This window comes from Centropristis striata, chromosome 21, assembly GCF_030273125.1.
Source record: "Centropristis striata isolate RG_2023a ecotype Rhode Island chromosome 21, C.striata_1.0, whole genome shotgun sequence".
NCBI classification, from domain to species: Eukaryota; Metazoa; Chordata; class Actinopteri; order Perciformes; family Serranidae; genus Centropristis; species Centropristis striata.
In genome coordinates this window covers 20,073,754-20,083,593 of record NC_081537.1, presented here as the reverse complement: position 1 = coordinate 20,083,593, position 9,840 = coordinate 20,073,754, and positions in this window count along the sequence as shown.

Genomic DNA, 9,840 nt, shown 5'->3' with positions numbered 1-9,840 from the left:
TAATCAGCCTCATAAAACTTTAAAACCACAAACTAGAGATTTCAGAGGATGTATATCATTTCTAGGTATATTGACAATAAGGGGGATTCTCTGCGGTTTAAACCTTTGTAGTCCAGGAGATTTTGATTCAAATTTGTCAACTTCCTATGCCTTAATTTCGGTCTGTGTTTAGCATCTTTTAGTCTGTCCTTACATCACATGCATGGTTCCTTTCTCTCCACAAACACTTGGCTATCAGTCTGATTTTTATTTTTTTTCTAATTATAGTACAGTATAAAGCTGCCAGGAACCCAAAATACAAACAAAAGACACAGGTTTCTATTCTTTTTTAAAAACTATTTATACACACAAAGACAGCAGAAAAAATAGATAAATAAAACTATAAAACAGTCTATTTGCATGTAAAATAAAAATAGTAATAGTTTTCTTTGTAGAAAGAAAATTCACATTTTAAAAATGGTCAAGAAACATAAATGGCATTTTCAACTGGCTTTCTCAGCTTGTCTGTGATATAAATAAAGTTATTACTGTAAATAAAACATACTCAGTGTATTTTCAATGAATCGATGGACTCCAGAGGGTTAAAGAACAGAAGAGCTCACCTCCAATTTGCTAAAAAGATGCAATTCTTGCTGGAATCTCCAAAATCTTAAGTTTTTGACACCAAATCACAGCATGGGTTTTTTCTGCAATGCTCCTCAAGATCTCTGATCATTTTTATCAATTAACAAATAAATAAAGGTAAGATTTAGCAGCAAAAATAATTGCAACAACTTGTGAGACATAATTGAGCTTAAGATTGGAGTCCATATGTACTCATAATGTTCTAAACTTTATTCGTTTGACCTTCAGTTTGCTGGTTCGGGTTGGATGCTTGTTTTTCATGAGGCAAGGACACAATATTTAAGTGCAGATTATATTTATATGAAATTAAAATGTGCACATTAATAAAATTATAACCTTGATAAGTTCAACCCACTAGTATTTGCGGTGCTGTCTAGTGAGTGGAGCAATGTGTTTATCTAGTCGGCTAATTGCACACATCCCTAATTTTTGTCATTGTGCATTTCCTGTTTTTTTTTTTTCAACATTTCCTGCAGGTTCAACTTCAATCATGTGAATGTGCTCGATCAGGAACAGAAACAAACTGTCGCACTGTGTTTGGAAATGGAGAAGTTGCTATTGTAGCGTGTTTCCTCGTTATTTTTTTGTACATTATCACACTATAAACTGACTATAAACTGTTATAAATCGCTCTGTTTGAAAAGGGCGGGGTCTTAGGGCTGAGGTCATCCGGCTGCGTCTAATCATCCACCGTGTGCCACTTATCTTATCTCCTGCTGGCTTCATAATCCAGGTGGGTTTTTAAGAGGTACGTTATTCTAATGTATTGACATGTACCTGTATATCATATAATTGGTCATTTTGTTGTCCTAGTACTTGTTACTCTGTTCAATGACAATAAAGTTGAATCTCATCTCATCTCATATACAGGTGCCTCTCAATACATAAGAATATCATGGAAAAGTCAGCTTCCAGTAGTTCAAGTCAAATAGCCCCAAGCAAGTATTTAGTGCATATAGATGGACATACTTTTCAGAGGCCAGCATTTCCATATTAAACACACATATAAAATTGGTCTCTTGTGATATTAAAACTTTTTGAGACACTAAATTTTAGGTATTCATTAAATGTAAGCCATAATCATTATAATCAAAAGAAAGTAAACAAATTAAGAAATGAAATGTTTCATTATGTGTGTAATGATCTATATAATGTCTTATTTTTTGTCAGTAATTTAATTACTGACAAAAAATAAACTTTTCTATGATATTCTAATTTATTGAGATGCACCTGTACATGAATTTAAAACAGCCTCATTGAGTTGCTACATGAAGCTATAGAGAAATCAGTTTGGGGGACAATACCTTGGTGTTTTCATGGGATTTTTTTTTAAATTAAAGATTTTTTTCAACAAAAATAGCTCATAAGAGTTTAAGTGCTGATATCTAACCATTTTCCATGGTTTTCTTGATAATGATGTGGTTATTAATAAGAAAACAATGCAAAATGGCTAGATATCAACTCTTAAATTAAACTCTTATTAGTTATTTTTGTTGTTATTATGATTGTCCAAACAAATGTACCTTTAGTTGTAAAAGGCATTAAAATGACTGTATATTTGTACATATATACATTTAAATATGTATTTCACATCTGTAGGAAACCCATAATGTCAGTGTTTCTTTCAGTATTGTTTTTTCCAGGTCACACAGTCATCTGCTTACTCTTCATATGACTTTTTAAAACAAACGACTTCCTCCCACTTGCACTGAACAACCGCTGCCCAACCTCTGCCGTTCCTTCTTTAACATTATAATAATCTGCCTGGCTCTTTAAAGACATGTTAACAGAAGGGCGCTTAAACAAAACTTTAAATATCTCCGTGTCCAAACAGGGCTCATGAGTGTGTGTGTGTGTGTGTGAGTGTGTGTGTGGGCGGAGGCCTGCAGAGAGAAAACAGGATGGAGAGAAAGAGTCCTGAGAGGAGTGTTTGTTCCCCTCAGCCTGATTAACATGTTGCATTAATGCTTCCCTCCCTGTTCAACACTTTGAGCCTCGATCCCTCAGACAGACAGCAGGCCTGATGTGTTGTTAAGTGAGGGAATGGGGAATAGAAATGGGAGAGAAAAGTTAATGTTTGGTAGATGAAGACTTGGGGAAATAAGCTTATTTGTGAAGAGAGTTGGAGGAGAATGTTGATACCGTTCAGCTAGCTTAGCTTAGCTTAGCATAAAGACTGGAAACAAAGGGAAACTGCTAGTCTGGCTCTGTCAGCACCTATCAGCTGCTCTAAAACTCACTAATTAACGTGTTTTACCTCGTTTTCTCTGCTGTGATAGTTTCAGACATCTAAGTGACCGAATGACACTAAATGACAACATTCATAAAGCCTCCTTCATCTTAATGACAGTGTCGTGTCAGTCTTATGTATACCCTTTCAAATAAAGTGGTACCGTTTATTCTAAGGCTTATGAGCTAAATATTTTTCTCTGGATTTGGTTGAAATTTGTACTAAACATCCAATTAACCCTCATGATAATTTGAAACATAATATGCAACATGTACCTATGAAATAAAACCACTGAATGTAACATTACAGCCACTAAAAATATATATAAAAGAGACAACTTGGCATTTAATGCACCTGACTGGTTCCTGACTGGGAGAACCAATCAGTTTTGGGGTATTAGGAACAATTTTCTTCTTTCAGTAGTGGATAGAAAACCATCCAAAACAAATCTATATTTTGTTGTCTAAACCTCGTCATCACAGGCATCGTTAGAAAAATCCCACTCTCCTGCACAGTATTATGTGTTTTACATGTTCTATATTGTTGTTGCTGTGAGTTAGATCCAATATTTTGCCTTCAAATATTAATTTCCATTAAGATTGTATAAAAACCTTTAAAGGCTGTTTACTCAGAATTAGTTTTTTCTCACTCTGAGCCATAAATCTCAACTTCAGCTCAACTTACAGACACCAAACTGACCTGTTTAATTCCTAACATTTTCTGAAGTTTTTACAGAGGGGTGTGACAAACAAACAAGAAAATAATAACTAAAAGTAGAATTGATGCAATAATAATGATAAGTAGAATGAATAATCTCTCAAAACTCTTTTAATAAGGCTTGTGGTGAAATAGTTTTTGTTCCTGTGGTCAGTTATTAGCTTTAAATCTCAAACCTAAAGTTAACATGGAAGCTAACTCTCCTATTATAACTCCATGTGCTGAAGAAGATCATGTGATTCAAGCTGAAAGCAAGATTATTCAAGATATGTCAAGAATAAACTAAAACATTCATTCAAAAATGTCACTGTGAGTTTCTGAACGCCACTTCTGTCTCTCTGAAGCGTCTCAGTGGTTAACGTACACGTAACAACGAGCATTTTAATCATATTGCTTCTTCTCGCTCCACCCTCGTCTTCCTCCCACCTCTTTCCCGTCTCGAGGTCTGATGTGCTGCTGTTTTTTTTTTTTTTATTCACATCAGCAAAACTCAGCAGAGACACAGGCAGCCAAGAACTGTGGGGTCGGAGGTGCAGCATAAATTACAGCACTGCTTTTCTGTCTTTCACTCTCTCTCTCTTTCTCTCTCTCACACACACACACACACACATTCTCACACTTGTGCACACAGCTGCTCCACAGCTGTCTGATCCATGAGGAGAAAGGCAGTAATCCGGTCGCCTACGTCTTCGATATGTATCTCTGACACACACACACACACACACACACACACACACACACACACACACAGTGGCTCCTTTAAATTACCCCCCCACACACACACACACACACACACACTGTGCTGATAAAAGCTTTTACACACTGATAAAACAACCACAGAAGTTTTTCTTCTCTCATATAGAGAAAACGGATAAAACTCAAACGCGACTCTTTGTTATAGCAACTGGTAAGCTTAGCTTACCATTAAGAAACAAAGGGAAACTGCTAGCCTGGCTATGTCAGCACCTACCACCTACATTAATCTTGTTAATAGGTGCAAAAACTGGAATATTAAAACAATTTGCCGTGTTATGCACCTAGCTGTTTCTTGCCAGAGAACCAGTAACTAACTGGTCCCAGCCAAAAAATTTCCGCCACAAAACCCTCGCAAAAACACCAAATTGTCTATAATATATCTGTTAATATGTATATTGTCTATGATATGTCTGTAAATGAGCTTTTAGAGGTGCTGGAAGGAGTTTGAGGAGAAGGTTGATAAGAAATATTTACTTTCATGTGCTTAATATGAAGCTACATCAGCTTAGCTTAGCATAAAGTAGACATTCACAGTTAATTTAGTTTTAGAGATTTTCAGTTGTACAGAAAAAAAACTTAAATAAAGTTATTGGGCATTTCTCTTTTGATGTAAATGTAAATGGATGCCAAAATTACTTCGATATATTAGACATTCTTTTTGTTTTAAACAGGATTTTTAATAGATTTATTTAATAAGAAGAATATTGGTTTTATTTAATAAGCTTTACATTTTACACTTTCTTAAATAAAACAAAATAAATAAATAAAGAATATAATTCCATGTATTAGACATTCTTTTACCAAAACAGGGGGGAAAAGTGCTCAGTAAATAATGAAAATTTATTTTTTTTATTAGAAAATGTAGACATTCTCTACAAAAAGAACATATGTGAGACATTGTTACCGAAACAGGGGGAAAAGTGTTAATTGAGGGTAATGTATTTTTATTTTTATTTTATAGAGATACTTTTTAGTCATTCTCTAAAAAAAAAAAATAATAGGCTAATAAAGTTAGCTTCATATGTGAGACATTCTTTACTAAAACATAAATAAAAGGATTATATTTCATAAAGAAAATCTATTTAAACATTATTTTCAAAAATTAAGAAAAATGTCAAAATTTGCTCAATATTTTAGACTTTTTTGTATGTTTAACGACTTTTGTAACTAGTAAAACCAATGATAATATTATTTTTATTTAAACCCTGGAGAGCTATTTTTATTAGTTCCTTTTTTTATATACCGTTTTGAATCTTCTATTTCATAACTATATAACCCAACAATAACATTATTTTATTGCCGTAACTGCTTTGACTGGAAGTAGAACAAATCTGGTTTCCGGTACAGATCAGGCAGCGATCCTGTCTGTAAGGAGAAGAAGAACGGACAATAAGCATCTTTGTGAGAGCAGAAGAAGAAGAAGAGGCTGTCTGGAGGTCTCTGAGGCCTTTTAAATCCGTCACACAGCTACAATGTTACACAGAATAAAACACTCAGCATCCTGTTCCTGCAGCAGGGACACACTGTCACACAAACGTCTTCTGTGAGGAAATTATTTATGTTTGGAGTTCAGCGATCAGCCTGTAGGTGACAACTTGTTCGAGCACACGCCGTCTCCGGAAGCTTTATTATTTTAATAACACAATCATATAGGACGCAGGGTGGAGAGTAGGTGATTACAGGTAGTCTCAGTGCTGTAATCAAGTAGGTTTTTCATTTCATTTTATTTTATTCAGAAAGACAATTAAAGTAAAAGTACAATCATAAAGTAAAATTTTTGAGAAATGGGAAATCATGATATGCAAATTACAGCTTGAAAAAAGGTTAATATACGATTACAATACATTATAATTATTTAATACAATAATGACAACCTGAATCACCTAAAAGACCCTAAAAACGAATTAAAATGAACTAAAACTACACTGTAAAAGCAACAAAAAATGTTGAAAAAAAACGTCTGGCAGCCAAAGTTGCCAATCACTTACCGTTAGATAACAATTAACAACTATCAGTTATTTTACAGCTTATTTCTTTGAAAATACAGACAATATACAGTAAATACATAAGTTGCTTTAATTATACGTTGAGCAATATGATGTGTATTTTTTTGTATTTGTATATAGAATTCACTGTAATTTAACATTCAGTGATTGAATAATGCTTATATTGATGCTTAATATCTGTTAATATATATATATACATATATATATATATATATATATATATATATATATATATATATATATATTAACAGTCTAAGTATTGGTTAAATACAGACAAAATTATTTGAAATGTTACTGTCGAACATCGCTAATATTTAATATTTAAACTGAAAACATAACAATCTTTCACTTTTAAGTCCAAGTTGAGTCTCAAGTCCACATCTCTGGGGGTCCTACACCTTTTTCAAAATCAAATTCAGGCACTTTTCAAGCTTTTCCAGCACCTTACAGCTGCACTACACTACATTTACAGAATACTGATTACTTCACTTCTTCGTCACATTAAATGAGATATTACTGTGTTATAAACAACCAAAATTATGTTCCATGACAGAATTCTACAGAAGGTTGACATTTAGCTACACATTTTAGACTTTCTCTCCAAAAAAATAAGTAAAACAAAAATTCTTCACCAAAACAGGTTGTGTTATTTTATTTTATCAGCTATAAAATGTAGATGTTCTTAACAAAAAAAGAAACAAAATGTCAAAATTAGTTCCATGTGTCAGATATTCTTTACCAAGGTATTTATTTAATAAGAAAAACGGATAATTTTATTTCATTAGCTTCTAAATTTTAGATTTTCTTTACAAAAATAGAAAAACATTAACTCTATATTTACTCCACATTAAAACACAACACAGTTTCATGTTTAAAACTGTGTCACCTGTTTGTAAGCAGACTTTGCATCCTACATTTTAAGCACTTTATTAAAGATGCAAAAGCACTTTTCAAACCTTGAAAGCACCACATTAAAATTCAGTTGTTTTCAAGGATTTCCAGCCCCCATAGGAACCTGGTGAACATGCAGTCGACACAGGTGTGCAGGTGGCCTGGTGTACCTGCAGCCCTCTGAGCCTGGAGCTGGATTATGTTTGTGCACTGCAGATGGTTGTCAGTTCGGCTGGAGGAGAAGATAAGAAGTGCTCAGATCCTCCTGCTCAGCCTCGGGCCGCCAGGCAGCACAGCCAGGTGGATACAGCACCACCTGCCTGAAACTCTGTCTCTGAGAACAAAACATTTTATTTCATATTTAGTAGCCATACTGCAGCTCTCACACACAACCCAGCACTAATTAGACATAAATTAAATCTAAGTTATTCAGATTTTCTGAGGCTGTTAAAAGTTTGATTGCATCCATATAGGTAAAAGAATAAGACATGCTTTTATTTTGTAGTCAGACCTTTAAAGTATCTTTGTCCCTTTTTTAAAATCTCATATTATAAACTTTATTTTTAAATTAATTTTATTATGATTTATTATTATTATTATTATTATTATCTTTATTTATTTATTTATTTATTTTTGTCCTCATGTCAGGCTGCCCAATTAAATAATTATATAGGTAAAATTATAAATATAAATAAAAAGTTATTAATATTTTCTAAGGCTATTAAATGTTTGATTGCATCAATAAAGGTAAGGAATAAGACATGCTTTTATTTTGAAATCAGACCTTTAGAATCACTATGTGCTGTTTTAAAAAAAAAAAACTCTTTTAAAAACACACATTTTAAAACATGCTTTACTTAATGAATTCCTTGCTGTGTATGTCTGATAATTAATTCTATTATATTATTATTTGCATCAGTTAAATATATACTTTTTTGGATTATTTTCAAGTTAATTTTTTACCAGGATTTTATTAAAGTTTTATTGATTCTGCAGCATTTTGAAGCTATTTTTCAAGGTGTAATACAAATAGGTTTATTATTATTATTCTTATTATTATAAATATTATTATATATGTTACATATTACATATATTTTAAAACAAGCTTTTACTTAATTCATTTCCTGCTGTGTATGTCTGATAATTAATTATATTTTTTTATCTCTTATTATATACATTTTTGGGATTATTTTCAAGTATCATGATTTTAATATCATTTTATTGATCATTTTATTGATTATTTTTTAGCACTTTGTGGCTATTTTTTAAAGGTGCAATACAAATAGGTTTATTATTATTATTATTATTATTATATTTTAAGGGATATATCCAAATTCAAGCATATTTCTTAAAAATCTAAACATAACAGATATTATTATTATCATTATTATTATTAATAATAATAATAATAATAATATTAATATTTATCTGTCTATTTATTTTTTTTATTCACTTCTGGCTCTGTGATGGTTAAGATATTTTTTCTTTGTATTGTTGTCTATAATGTTTTTGTTTTTTTTACTTAATTTGTCTTTAATTTAGAAAGTTCTTCTTTGTCAGCTGTTGTTTTTTGTATTTATTTTCTTCCGTTTTGATTGTTGGATGGCTTGAGACAAAGGTAGGTGCTTTTTTTAACTGTTATTCCTGATCCTTACAAACCCTGAGTAATCTTTTTATTTTTTACACTTTAACACTAAGTCCAGTTCTGTATTAACTCTGGTGCCCTGTGCTCTCCCCTCAGCTGCTGTCTCCCACAGCGGCCTCTCCACGCCGCTTTAACGCTGTCATGAACAGCTGACTCCACCTGCTGCTGGTGTGAGACCACGAGAGCCTGCTGACTGAATCTGTGAGTCATCTCCATCTCCCCTCAAATACTCTGAAGCTATAGTTTTTTTTTTAATGAAAATAGTATCTGGTTTCAGCCTCTCACATGTGAAGATCTGCTACTTTTCTTCGTGTTATTTAACAGTCAATTAAATATTGTTGTGTTTTTGGAGTATTATTAATTCAATTCAAAAGTTTTTTATTTAATTTTACAGACTAAATGATTCATCGGAAAGTATTGCGACATTAACCTAATGAAAATTGTTGTTCCGTAGGAAGTCATATGAATCATGCTGCAAAAATGTTTCATAGGAAATCATACAAACCTTTTCATGAGAATACATTGACACATATGTTCTCATTTTTCTTAAAATTTTCAGTGCTAAATAAGTATTAAATCACAAGAAAAAGAAAGAAATGTATATATACAGTCACGAAAAAATTATTAGACCATTATTTTCTTCAATTTCTTGTTAATTTTAATGCCTAATAACCAAAATCATTATTAAAAAAAACATGGAAAATGGCTAGATATCAGCTCTTAAATTCTTAAGAGTCTTAAAAGTCTTATGAGCTATTTTTGTTTTTTTTTATCATTGTATTTGTACAAACAAATGTAACTTTATCTGTACCAGGCATTAAAATGAACAAGAAATGAAGAAAACAAGGGTGGTCTAATAATTTTTCCATGACTGTATAATAAAAGACTGATTGGATCAAAGTTACAAGAAAGTCATATTTTTGTGATTTTGGGGCTACATAAGTAAAATTAAAATTAATTAATTCAATAAT